This window comes from Herpailurus yagouaroundi, unplaced genomic scaffold (genome assembly GCF_014898765.1).
Source record: "Herpailurus yagouaroundi ecotype Mexico unplaced genomic scaffold, PumYag 28, whole genome shotgun sequence".
Classification (NCBI taxonomy): Eukaryota; Metazoa; Chordata; class Mammalia; order Carnivora; family Felidae; genus Herpailurus; species Herpailurus yagouaroundi.
In genome coordinates this window covers 47,683,821-47,698,367 of record NW_024412376.1, presented here as the reverse complement: position 1 = coordinate 47,698,367, position 14,547 = coordinate 47,683,821, and the positions used below count along the sequence as shown (strand labels likewise).

The window sequence follows — 14,547 nt, the reverse complement described above, 5'->3', positions numbered from 1 at the left end:
ATATTTATTTTTGAGACAGAGAGAGACAGAGCATGAATGGGGGAGGGGCAGAGAGAGAGGGAGACACAGAATCGGAAGCAGGCTCCAGGCTCTGAGCCATCAGCCCAGATGGCGAGATCGTGACCTGAGTTGAAGTCAGACGCTTAACTGACTGAGCCACCCAGGCGCCCCTAAAATTTTTTTTACATTGATTTATTTTTGATAGAGAGAGACAGAGCACAAGTTGGGGAGGGGCAGAGAGAGAAGAAGACACAGAATCCGAAGCGGGTTCCAGGCTCCGAGCTGTCAGCACAGAGCCCGATGCGGGGCTCGAACCCACAAACCATGAGACCATGACCTGAGCCCAAGTCGGACGCTTAACGGACTGAGCCACCCAGATGCCCCATGAATATGATTGTCTTTAATAGCATTTCCTTGATGGCCAAGAGAAGGCATTAGAAAAACTGGATCTTTTGTTAAAAAAAAAAAAAAAATCTAGTTAGCACCTCATCTTGCTTTATAGCCCCAAATAAATTCTAAATAGGTCAAAAAGCTGAATGTAAAACAGAAACTAATATAGCTAGAAGAAGATATATCTTAAAAGTATATATCTAAGTAGAAAAATACCTAATATATTAAACTGGGCAAGAAATTCTATGTGGAAAAGCATTTGAGCAGTTCATAGAATAGATTGATAAATATGCATAAAATTCAAAAAAATATTAAAACCATGAAAAATAAAATCAAAAGGCATAGATTGAGCTGGAAATACTTGTGAAAATTTCACAAAGAGCTGTATTTTCAACGTATAGAGAACTTTTAAATCAGTTAAAAAAAAAAAAAAACAAACTAACCAGAAAAATGGGCACAGGTTACTGTCACACAATTCACAGAGCAGTATAATATAAATGACCAATAAATATAGGGTAAAAATGGGCTACCCTTTTTTTGTTTATAAAATCTTCACTCTTTAAAAAAGGACAGTATTACACTGAGGTGGGTACTCTGATACAGTACCTGTAGAACTGTGACATTTTCATTTCCAGCATATATCATAGAGAAATAATCAGAGATGCAAAAATATTCACTTAAGCAGTTTTATAGCAACAAAACATTGCAAGTAACAAAGTCCAACAATATAGAATATCTGAATAAACTGTGTTACTTCTAGAGGAAAATCTTGTTGTAACAATTAAAGTGGCATTTCCAAGGAATTTGTAGTTACATAAGAAAACGCTCACATGCAAGCAAGTTCGGTGAACTGGTTCCCTTTGGGGTAGAAACTGAGAACAAACTGAGGGTTGATGGGGGTGGGAGGGAGGGGAGGGTGGGTGATGGGTATTGAGGAGGGCACCTGTTGGGATGAGCACTGGGTGTTGTATGGAAAGCAATTTGACAATAAATTTCATATTAAAAAAATTAAATAAATAAATAAATAAATAAATAAATAAATAAATAAATAAATAGAAAATGCTCACAGTATTCTCTTAAGTGAAAACAGAAGTATTCAAAGCTTTATATGCAGTGAGGCTGAGAAAGTCAATGAGATGCAAGGAAGTCTAAAATGCTAGTAAGAGTTGTCTCAAATTTTGGGATTTATATTCGTTTTCTTAAAAAAATTTTTTTTTCAGGGCACCTGGGTGGCTCAGTCGGTTAAGCGTCCAACAATGGCTCAGGTCACGATCTGGCAGTTTGTGAGTTCGAGCCCCATGTCGGGGTCTGTGCTGACAGCTCAGAGCCTGGAGCCTGCTTCTGTTTTTGTGTCTCCCTCTTTCTCTGCCCCTTCCCTGCTCATGCTCTGTCTCTCTCTTTCTCAAAAATAATGAACATTTAAAAAAAAAAATTGTTTTCCGTTTTACTTCCAAGCATTCTACAATGAAGAAATATCATTCATTCGCTTAAGACATAATGAGTCTCCACTATGTGCAGAGGATTTTGCTAGATGCTAGGGACATAGGTAAGAGCAAGACAGTTCCTGTCTTCAAGGAGCTTGCTTTCTAGTGTGCTGGCACACCATTAGATAGCCACTCACAACACAGCGAGATACATACGAAACTGGACGATGCACCTGGTGTTCTATGAGCAGGGAAGATGGCTATGTAACCAATTGCTGAGTCAAAGAAGGATTCCCGTCGGGTGTGACATCTAAATTGAGTCCTAACTCAAATTTTTTTTTTTTAAATTTTTTTTTCTATTTATTTTTGGGACAGAGAGAGACAGAGCATGAACGGGGGAGGGGCAGAGAGAGAGGGAGACACAGAATCGGAAACAGGCTCCAGGCTCCGAGCCATCAGCCCAGAGCCCGACGCGGGGCTCGAACTCACGGACCGCGAGATCGTGACACGGCCGAAGTGGAACGCTTAACCGACTGCGCCACCCAGGCGCCCCGTTCCTAGCTCAAATTTTAGCCAGATGAATGGGAGGGAAGCATCTTTCAAGCATTAGCAATAGCATGTATAGATAGATATGTCTGAACATGAGGGGAGGCCTTGTACAGATGGACATCAGATTGTATTTAAATATGACTAATGTGGCGCGCCTGGGTGGCGCAGTCGGTTAAGTGTCCGACTTCGGCCAGGTCACGATCTCGCGGTCCGTGAGTTCGAGCCCCGCGTCGGGCTCTGGGCTGATGGCTCGGAGCCTGGAGCCTGTTTCCGATTCTGTGTCTCCCTCTCTCTCTGCCCCTCCCCCGTTCATGCTCTGTCTCTCTCTGTCCCAAAAATAAATAAAAAACGTTGAAAAAAAAATTTTAAAAATAAATATGACTAATGCAAGGTCAAGCTAGGGAGTCTGAAGGAAGGCTGGGGTGCTCAACTGCATAAAAGGCAGCCTTAAAACCAAAACATCTTGCGTGTCCCATTAATTACCCCGCTGAAGAAACACACAATTAGAAGACCAACAAAATGCCTAGTACTGAAGAAGCTGATGGTTATAATACTTTTGCTCTGATAAACACTGGTATAATTTACTTCACGTTGAGGTATAATTAAGGAGAATATATGAGTTTTATGCAGGACAGTGAATTCTTTAAGATGTTTAAAAGGAGACAAACAGAACTGACAAAGAGTTACAGACTTAAGAATAGGTTTGAGAGAAACAGGCTCTTTTCACAGGGACGTATCCATCTAAAGACTGAGCTCTAATATGTTTCCTAGGCCCAGACATGCATGAGGTTCACAGAATTGTAGACAGATCAATGGCTAGAATAAAACGTAGGAAGCAGTTGTCGGAAGATAAAAGCATTTGGTATTTGAAAATGGGGCACTCAACAAGTATTCCATAAAACTAGTCATTTAGAAACAGGCACAATTGGATCCCTGCCTCACACTTCACAACAAAATACATTGGAGGCTGGCTAAATACCTGTATCTATGCTTATATTTATATCTACATCTGTACTACATCTATATCTATACCTCTAGCCCACATTTAGTTGCATGTATGTACTTCCTTCCCATTTATCCTCTTCTCCAGAGCCACCCGGGGCTTATTGATCTCCGATTTTGGGGGGAATTCTTTGCTGCAAATTGGGATGGCTCTCCCTTCCCTCATGGCTGCTTTTGCCCTTGTTTTCTGAGCAGGGCCATGGCTTGCTGTGGTGCAGGCTATGCTCGGTACCACTCCAGAGGAAGCCTTTACTTTGGAGTCTGAGTGAGCGGTGGCCGCTGGATTGGGACAGTGCACAACCTGTACAGCTGCACACAGGAGCTCGCTCTGTTTCTCAGATCCACTAAGTCATTGGCCCTTTGTGCATTGTTTCCAGTTGCTCGGATCTTGATATTGTCTCTTTTTACCTTTTCCCTGTCTGTGTTGGCCTGCCCCTTACAAGATCCCTTTGCTGTACTTTTTGTGGGGTTTTAGGAGAGGTGGAAGTAGTTTCAGGGGCTCAAACTACTCTCTTTTCACTCAGCGCTCTCCTAAAGCATCACTTTTGCAATGAGAAATATATTTAATTAAAATTATATTCATGAGAACTGGGAATCTACCTTACTTTACGAGACTATTTTCTGGTCTCAGCTATTGTAACTACGTGTGTTACTTTGTCTAGGTCACTTTCTCCACTAGGGCTAAAGTTTAGTTGTCTATGAGTTTGGACTGGGTACTTCAGAGTCCTTTCTAGTTGTTCCAGATTATGTACATATACATGTTGATGTCAATTAGCACAGTGCCTCCTACATGGTGGCTTCTCAATAAATATTTACCAGAATTACCACAGAGGAACAAAGTTTTAAGTCTCTTTTTTCATAACCCTTTTAATTTTTGTTTTTTTTAATTTTAAACACTTTTTCTTAATAAAAAAAAAGGTCTATTTGTTGTATATTTAGTATGAATATATCCTAAATGGGAGAATTCATTACCTTGTGGTATAATGAAAGCTGAACTATTCTTATTCCTGGAGATAAAAAATGAGGGTTATATTATAAAGATATAATCTCTCTCCTCCTCACCCTTTTTCTTCTTCATCTTTTTTTTTTTTTTTGTAATGGTCCATGAACCAGTTCAGCTCATGAGAAGCCAAAATTTTCAGCTCACAATTAAACTGTACATCAACCAAGGAGCTCATCATCAAGTGATTTTATGACTTTCATAAATAAAAAAAAAAGTTTCATAAAAAAAAAAAGGGCAGCTCAGATGAAGGGCTGATTTAGTCAGAGATCTAGAAAGACAGCTCCATGTACCTGCAGTGGCAGCCTCTCACCTTCACTCCTGGCTTTGTCAAGCTACCAGCCTCAGCAGATATTCTGGACTCATTATCACTGTGGTGTTTTCTAAATTGGAACTTGTGAATTGAAAAAAAGAAGGGCCATGGGGACTGATATAACGATGGCTGCTGAGTTCATGATGCTATTTTGGAAACTTGACCATCCTGCACAGCTCCAGGCAAAGAGGAATTCAGATCAATGAAATCGTATATTTTCCTAAAAATGTTCAATTTTTATGATGGAGCATTGCACCAACCATATCATCTAATCATTTTCCGTGTCAAAACTTTAAAAACACGATCTGAAGACATTTGAAGTTATTTTTTTCACTCTATCCTGTGTTTTTCATTGAACTTAGTTTGTTCAATAATTAAAAAAAAATTAATGTTTATTTTTGAGAGAGAGGGAGAGAGACGGCAAGCGCACGAGCAAGTGGGGGAGGGGCAGAGAGAGAGGGAGACACAGAACCTGAAGCAGGTTGCTGGCTCTGAGCTGTCAGCACAGAACCCAACGCGGGGCTCAAACCCATGAAGTGAGATCATGACCGGAGCCGAAACTGGTCGCCTAACCAACTGAGCCACCCAGGTACCCCTTCCGTAATTTTTAGAAACTTTATCTTTTAATTAAGGCACATGCTTTACTTTGAGGCCAAAAGAACACAAATGAAAACACTGTCATTCAAACATTTAGAAGGTTCTCTGTAGGTGGTACTAATTGGGGAGTGTAAAGTAGCTATTAACAATATAAATGTTCCCTGAATGATACCTTCTTCCCTGCAAAAGCTGATATAAAAGGACTGCAGAAATAATACCGGCCTTTACTGAATTCTCATAATAACACTTTGATGTGGGTTCATTATTCCTGTTTTACAGATGAAAAAAATATACTCTCAGTCCATTGGACGCAGTAGTATAATACCTGCTTGACATACTCTCTTCTCTTGGGTTCACGCACTGTAAAGACATTGAGAGAACTGAAACAGGGTGATAGGAATCCATTTACTATTTTAAAAGATCTTGCTGTTCAGCGAAGAACAGATTAGTAGCACAAAGTAGCACAAAGGGTGGAGGGAATCTGGAGGAAATGATTGCAGCAAAAACAGAGGAAATGTGGCTCGGTGCGGCTGAGTGGAGATAAGGGGACAACCTGAAGAAATATTTTAGAAGGGGGATGTATAGAAAGGTGGTGGGCTGGACAAGGGCAGCAAGAGAGGAGAAAGTAGAGGACAGCGCCCATATTTCTTGAGCAATATAGGTACCATTTACTCAGCTGGAGAAACTGGAAGACAAACTGGTGGGGAGAGATCAAGAGTTCAGCTTTGCGTGCGCCATGTTTGAGATGCCCGGAAGACGTGCAAAGGAGATGTGCAGTCAGCAGTTAGATACAGGAGTCTGGAGGACAAGAAATGAAGGGAGAGGCTTCAGCACAGAGAAGAGATTTGAAAGCATGAGAGTAGATGAAAAGGAATCTTTCCTAGGAAAAGATTAAAGAGTAAGAAAATAACACCAGGGACAGAGTTCCCCGGAACACTGAAACATACTGCCAAAGACTCCCAGCTCATGCCTCTGACATGACTTGTTTGGCCTGCCCCATGTTTTTTGTTTTTGTTTTTGTTTTGTTTTGTTTAGAGCATGAATTAATTACCGATATTTAAAAGTCAGGGTATTTTACATACAGATTTACATTTTAAATTTATCTTGGAAAAGAAAATATCTGGCAATATATGCCCAATTCCCGGAATGAAATCATTGAGGAGAACGGAGTAAGGGCTGCCCCGCTAGGCTCAAGGCAAAGAGGCTCTGGGTCCCCACAGCTGTTGAAGAGTTTGCTCCCTTGGTTCATGTTACTTGGCCTGTGTATTTATTGAAGTTTAAAACCTCATAATTAAAGGGAGGGCAGAAGAACAGTAGAGGAGGGTGAGCCCCCCAAAAGCCTGAAAATGGCCAGAGAATACTGTATCATTGATTCATTTCCTCCTTTTCTTTTAAATATATTCTGCATTACCTCCTTTATAGGCATTGACTCACAATTAACAATCCGTGCCCAAGGAAACGAGCTACTGAGTATTACTGACTTGGCTGGGTGGATTTTAAGACTAATTCTGTCATCTAATTCGTAGTCTTGAATGTCTTTATCACAGCATTAAAGAGCATAGGATGAGATGGTGGGCAGAAAATACTCCATTTTAAACGGAGCATTGTAACCTATTTTCTTGATCCATAACTACTGCTTTCATACATTTCCACATTTAATTCTAAGTAAAATCCATCAGTAGCCTTGAGGTTAACCAAAAAATTCTTAGTGTTGGGATTTATTAATTCTATTTGGTCCATAAATTATTAATATCCTTGGTTTATCTCTTTCTTCTTTAATATATAAAAAATTACCTAAAGACTCACAGTTTCCCTTTGTGAAATGTGTACTGTGGTTGCAGTTCTGCTGTGGATTTGATACGAGCGTGTATAAAGTGTGCCCGGATGACTGTTCTAGTTCCTTCCAACCTGAGAATATAAGACCCTGAGACCTGCCTTGTCTGGTATTAGGCATACCTGGCCTGTCCCTATCACTTCAGGCCTCTGTCACTGCCAACACTCCCATTCAGGGCATCTGGGTGGCTCAGTGGGTTAAGCATCTGACTCTCAATTTCAGCTCATGTCATGATCTCAGTCAGTGAGTTTGAGTCCACACTGTCAGTACAGAGCCTGCTTGGGATTCTCTGTCTCCCTCTCTCTCTACCCTTCCCCTACTTGTGCTCTCTCTCTTTTTCTTTTTCTTTTTTTTAAATCTTTTTTTTTAATTTTTTTTTCAACTTTTTTTTTTTTTTTTTTTAATTTTTGGAACAGAGACAGACAGAGCATGAACGGGGGAGGGGCAGAGAGAGAGGGAGACACAGATTCGGAAACAGGCTCCAGGCTCCGAGCCATCAGCCCAGAGCCTGACGCGGGGCTCGAACTCCCGGACCGCGAGATCGTGACCTGGCTGAAGTCGGACGCTTAACCGACTGCGCCACCCAGGCGCCCCTCTCTCTTTTTCTTAAAATAAATAAACTTAAAAAAAAAAACCCACACAACCCCCTCCACAAACAAACAAACAAACAAAATTTCCATTTCAGAATCCCACCATGTTCCTTCAGAAACAGGAGGCACTCAGCAGAGTCTGTAGCATTGAAACTGAATTGAAGTTCCCCTCTGGCCATGCAGGGCTTAAGTTTTGTATTTTATTAGCTAATAACAATTCTAATGCTTATTGAGTACTTAGTACATGCCAGGGATTATGCTAAGTATTAAAACAGATTACCTAATTTAATATTCAAAATCAACCTATGACATAGTATTATTTCTATTTTCAGGTAATAAAACTAAAGCCCAGGAAGGTTAAAATCCTCCTGAGATTACACTGAAGGTAAGAGTCGGAACTAGAATTTGAACCTAGATCTGATTCCAGAGCCCATGAACTTGACCATATCTATACTTCAGAAGTAAGAGTCTTAACCTGAGGATTAGTGGACTTGTGGAGGAATTCAGGTACCTAAAGTTACATACACACTTATATGGTTATACGCATACATATATTTTTCTGGTAAGAGGATTGCTCTCACTAGATTCTTACAGAAACCACAAAAAGGCTAAGAACCATTCACCGCAGAGATTTTGCATCGTGGGTGAGCTGGAGAAGAGTGGTCTGGCTTTCTTTTCAATGGTTTATGTTTCAATGACTATGTGTTCTATTAACTTGACATGACACTTTTCATGTGAAGTCACCACTTTCCTACTTAGTTGTTTCTTTATGATGGTTATTCAAAGCTAAAGCAGAAAATTATCCTTCCCAGAATCAGGTTTGATATTTACTGTGTGTCTTCTGAAAGAAGGCATAGAGCAGTAGCAGGCTGGAATAAGTCCTTCTCTGTTAAGAATTAACAAACATTGCCCTCAGAATAAGTGTTCTCTGTGTTGGGAGAAAATAAGGTAGTGATGAATATAATCCCCCAGGTGTCCTGATTCTCCAGGAGGTTTGGTGTTCACACGCTGGGAGCTGCTCTGCATCACATAAAAGCTTATTTTTTCCCATGTACTTGAAAAATAAGGTTTCAAGGAAAAAATGGCACCCTTCTGTCCACTGGTACCAATGCTTATCTTCCTGAAAATAAGACATCATTTCCAATCACTCCTGTATTATGCAAGAGAACCGTAGGGGAGATGGTCAGCCAGACTGGCTGACTTACATTATCTTTCCATCTCTTCTCAGAATCAAGGTTTCTTAGGGCAGGACTGGGGCACTGCCTACATATTCCCTATCATAATCTTAGTGGGCAAGTTAATCTGACTTCAAATGCAGAGTGTTTTCAATAAGGAAATGTGTTCTTTTTGTATGAGTTCCTTGCTTTATCTCTGGCCTAACAAGAACTTCTGAGGAGATAAACTTCTGATTTGGCTTAAATCTTCCCTCTTAGGAGGGGCTTCTATTGTGAGAATGGCCGGCCTGAGGGTCAGTTTCTTCAGAGGCTGTGTAGTATTAATAACAACAGCTAGAATGTATTGACTTCTTCCTACATGCCGGGCATTGTGCTAAGCAATTACATGTTACATATGTCATCTTCACAATGACATTCTGAAGTAGGTGTATGATTATCCCAATGGCTGCTACACATTTTATAGGTGAAGTCAATTTGTCCAAAGTCAAGTACACAGAGGGGGCAGAAATGGAATCTCTATCCAAGCCAGTGATACTGACAATCATGCCATTCGGGAATGACAGATCTGCCATATTTTCATGTGGCTGCTAAGCTGTGCTCATAGACAACGCTTGGCCACCTTTGGGAACTAAGCATTCCAAGGCTACAATACAAATTCATCCATCTGGCTAAGTGACTTCTAAATCGTTCAGATATAACTGGCACTTTTGCCTTTTTAAGTTCTGGCTCCATAATGATAAATATACACGTGATGAGATCAATTCAGGGAAATTCCTTCTTCCCTCTCAGATGGGAAAGTTTAAACCATTATTTCTACGTGGGCTTGGTGGAGAATTCCCTGGAAGCTTGTATATTAATAAGATCAGATCGTTATGATTTCACTTTGCTTTTTATCTTTTTTTTTTTTTAAAGTTTATTTATTTTGAAAGAGATCAAGAATCTTCAAGCAGGCTCCCCAACACCAGCGTGGGAGCCCAACATGGGAGCCTGAACTCATGAGATCATGACCTGAGCCAAAGTCAGATGCCGAACCTGCGTAACCAACTGAGTCACCCAGGCTCCCCCGCTGTTACCTCTTCATCGTTGGTTTTCCTTACTGTGACACTTCACCCAGGAGGGCAAAGATTTCCTCCAATTCCTCAAACTTCTTACTGATTGCATTAACAGTTCATTGGGTAATTCCTTACTAAGTGCCAAAAGAAGGGACGATGTAACTTTTGCATCAGTTTTACATTGGTTTGTGCAGGAAAGGATGCAAAATCTAGTGAACATTTATGTAGTTAACATTTATGATGTTACAATCTGCAATTAGTACCACCTACAGAAAACCTTAAGCACTAAGCTTAAGGAGGTTTCAAGGAAAAATGTTGGACGCTGAATCCCCTTCATAAGGATTGTTTTGACTATTTAAGGCCCTTTAAAATTCTATTTGAATTTTAGGACTGTTTTTCTATTTCTGCAAAAAAAAAAAAAAAAAAAAAAAAAAAAACGCCATTGAGACTTTGATAGGAACAGCATTGGATGTGCAGATTACTTTGAGTGGTATGAACATTTTACAATATTTAGTCTTCTAATTCATGGCTATGGGATATTTTTCCATTATTTGGTATCTTTAAATTTTCTTTTGGCAATGTTTTATACTTTTCAGTATACACATCTTTCATCTCCTTACATTTATTCCCAAATATCTTATTCTTTTTGGTGTTACTGTAAATTAGATCATTTTCTTAATTTCCTTTTCAGATTATCCACTGTTAGTGTAGAAAAGCAATTGTTTTTTTGTGTGATTTTATATCTTGCAACTTTGCTGAATTCGTTGTTTAATGCTAACAGGGCTTAAGCAACTGAGCCACCCAGGTGCCTCAAATCTTTGGAATTTTCTATATATTCGATCATATTATATGCAAACATAGATACTCAACTTCTTTCCTTCCAGTGTGGATGCCTTCTATCTCTTTTTCTTGCCTAACTGCTCTGGCCTGGACCCTGCAGTACTATGTTAAATAGAAGTGGTGAAAGTAAGCATTCTTGCCTTGTTCCTGATCTTAGAGAAAAAGCTTTCAGTTTTTCACTATTGAGTATGATGTTAACTGTGGGTTTGTCATATGTGGGTTTTAATATGCTGAGGTAATTTCCTCCTATTTCTAGTTTGTTGAGTGTTTTTATCATGAAAGTGTGTAGCATTCTGTCAAGTGCTTTTTCTGTGTCAAGATGGTCCTTTATTTTTATCCTTTGTTCTATTAATGTGGTATACCACATGTTGAAATCTATGACACATTTTAAGTTAAATTTATATATGGTGCAAGGTAAAGCTTGGTGTTCATTTTTCCCCAAGATTTTTGTGATCAATTTCTTGTACTATATTCCCTTTTTTAAAAAAATTAATGTTTATTTATGAGAAGGGCAGAGAGAGAGAGAGAGAGAGAGAGAGAGAGAGACAGAGCACAAGTGGGGGAGAGGCAGAGAGAGGGGGAGACAAAGAATATGAAGCAAGCTCCAGGCTCTGAGCTGTCAGCACAGAGCCCGATGCGGGGCTCAATGTGGGGCTCCAACTCAAGAATCCTGAGATCATAACCTGAGCCGAAGTCAGATGCTCAACTGACTGAACCACCCAGGCGCCCCCATTCCCTTATTTTTAAATATCTATATTGACTTCCATTTTCCTGACTGGTCTCACTAAAGACAGGCTGTACTAAAACTGAGGAGGAATTTGAACGCATGGCTAAAGTGACCTTCTTTTAATATATGTGGATTTTTTTATGGTGTGCATAAGAATACTTGCTTAGATAAATTGCTGGAAAATAAATGATCTGTTTCTTCAATAAAGTAATGATAATAATACTGTTTCTTGCAGCCTGCAATGAGATTTGGTAATATTTATGCATATATACACATACGCATGCATGCACATATACACACATGACACTTCCCTTCACAGTGTGTCTGACACATGCTATGCTGGCTGATGCACTGCTATTATTGTATTTAATAAATTTACTCACAACCTGCTTTATTCATTTTCCATTAAGCCTCTTGACTTCTCCCTTCTTTGCCCATTAATGTGCTGGCAGACAAGGGGTGCCCCTTCTTTCCCTGTCACTACCCCGCTGTCTCTGAAACGTTCTGTTTCTTCAGGGTTACAGGATACAGGTTGATGCATCAACATTTCATAAAGAGCTCATCTGCCATGTGACAGCCTCATCCCTACTGCTTGTATAAGTGTCACCCTGTTACAAGATAGTCCAACACAAGAGTCAGAGGAAACTAGAGAACAGGGCTCGGATGGAAACATAAAGTCTAGTTTAAAGGTCAAGCTACAGAACACAGCAAAGTAGGGAATCCTTCACTCTGGAAGGGACTGGGAAGGGCAGAAGCAGAAACAGTTTCTTACACATGTCCTTTTAAAAGAAAGCAGCATTAAAATTTCTTTTTATGTTTATTTGAGGGGAGGGAGGGGCAGAGAGAGAGGGAGACACAGACTCCAAAGCAGGCTCCAGGCTCTGAGCTGTCAGCACAGAGCCTGACGTGGGGCTCGAACTCATGAACTGCGAGATCATGACTTGAGCCGAAGTCGGACGCTTAACTGACTGGGCCACTCAGGTGCCCCAAGAAAGAAACATTTTAAATAGGGACTTAGCCGAAATATAAGTCCTTAAGAAGAGCATACGCAAAATGTAAGGTAAATAAATAGTTCAGTGCTAGAGACTAGACACTGCTAAGAGCGCATTTGGTCTGTGTGTGCAGGCATCATGTTACATCAATCTGTTCTACAACCACAATCAATTTAAATTTTTTACTATGGTTGTCATTTCTGACCATTCTGACCATCTGCTTCCCCCATAAAGCACATGGAAAAGCCTGCTTATAAAACTTCAAGACTGCCAAGTCATTTGTTCAGAAGAACCCCTGGTTGTCCCCACCTCTTCCAACAAATAGTGCATAATTCACCTTTGGTGGGTGGGAGAATAGGTCATGACCTGGTGTTTTGGGGCAGGAGGGAAGGACTCAAAGTGGTGGCACACATAAGCCCTCAAAAACTGCTAGATTCATCTTAGCTAAAGAAAAGAGGCCTGATGTTTTCATCCAGAGCATGAGTTGATGTCCCAATAAATTACTGAAATTCACAGTAATTGAGATGGATGTGCCTTCCTGGAAAACCTAATGGATTCTATCTAAAGCCCATAATGGCAAGAGCAGTAGTCCAGTCATATGTTATAAGATCATAACCTAACCCATTTCTCTGGCTCACAGAATGCAACTTCTAGCTCTTGTGTTCAGAGCAAAAACTAGAATTTTAATTAATATTTGGTCATGCAATGGGAATTCCTTGCCATTAGTTTAGGGTGGAAATACAGGAGAAACAAGTGATGTAATGTGATACAATGATTAGAAAGATATATTTGATTATTCAGATGACCAAAATATATCCTCAGATATATTTGGTCTTCATCCACAGTTTCTTTTTCTTTTTAAAATTTTTTTCAATGTTTATTGGTTGTTTTTTTTTAAGAGAGAGACAGAGTATGAGTGGGGAAGGGACAGAAAGAGAGGGAGACACAGAATCTGAAGCAGGCTCCAGGCTCTGAGCTGTCAGCACAGAGCCTGATGCGGGGCTTGAACTCACGGACTGTGAGATCATGACCTGAGTCCAAGTCAGAAGCTCAACCGACTGAGCCACCTAGGCGCCCCCATCCAGAGTTTCTAAAAACCCTTTCAAGCCATAAAAGTGAACTGGGTGTCTTGTTATTAATGAAGGTGGCTTCTGGACCTCACCCAAGGGCAGGATGTCCAACCATGTGATTGGAGTGTTGGAATTTTCAGTCCCACCCTGACCTCCAGGAAAAGGAGAGGGGCTGGAGGTTGAATCAGCCAATGATCAATGACTTAGTCAGCCATGACTATGTCATGAAGTCTCCATAAAGACCCAGGAGTGCACCTTTTTGCTTCCTTTTTGTCTAACAGCTTCCTCCCTTGGGGCACCAGAATGCTGTAAAACCAGGCCCCAAGCTCCATGAGGATAGACGCTCCTTTGTTTGGGACCTTGCCATATGTATCTCTTCATCTGGTTGTTGATTCGTATCCTTTAATACACTTTATCATATCCCTTAATAAAATGGTAAATCTACATGTTTCCCTGAGTTCTACGAGCTGTTCTAGCAAATTAATTGAACCTACAGAGGAGGTTGTGGGAACCAAAAATCTGTGGCTGGTCGGTCAGAAGCACAGGTAAACAGCCTGGGTGTGTGCCTGGCATCTGAGGCGGTGGTGGTGGGGGCTGTTCTGTGGGACTGAACCCTCAACCTGTGGGATCTGATTCTATCTTCATGCAGATGGTGTCAGGATTGAGTTGAATTCTTGGACATGCTGATGGTGTCTCAGAATTGCTTGGTATTGTATGTGTGGGATCTCCCCCCACCCTGCTGTTTGGAATTGGGCCAGAAAACCTTAAAGAGGCAAGCTGATCAACCAGGTAAGGGGGCATGGATGGGAAAAGGGAATAAGGGAAATGGATACTAAGGTGGACCAGACATTCATCCTCCATTTCTGCCCCTCAGCGATAGAAACCACTGGTCTTCCTCCCTCTTGTGCCTCTTTTGTTTCATAACCAAGCAGATAAAGCCAGAAGAGCCTTAGAGTTTACTGATCACTCATTCACTCATTCAATCAACTAAG

General features: G+C 40.6%; 1 protein-coding gene across 2 annotated transcripts in view; it reads right to left on the bottom strand.

The window, feature by feature from the left end:
- Positions 1 to 14,547, bottom strand: part of RNF150 (ring finger protein 150) — a 292,882-nt gene that overhangs the window by 40,379 nt on the left and 237,956 nt on the right. The window lies entirely within an intron of this gene.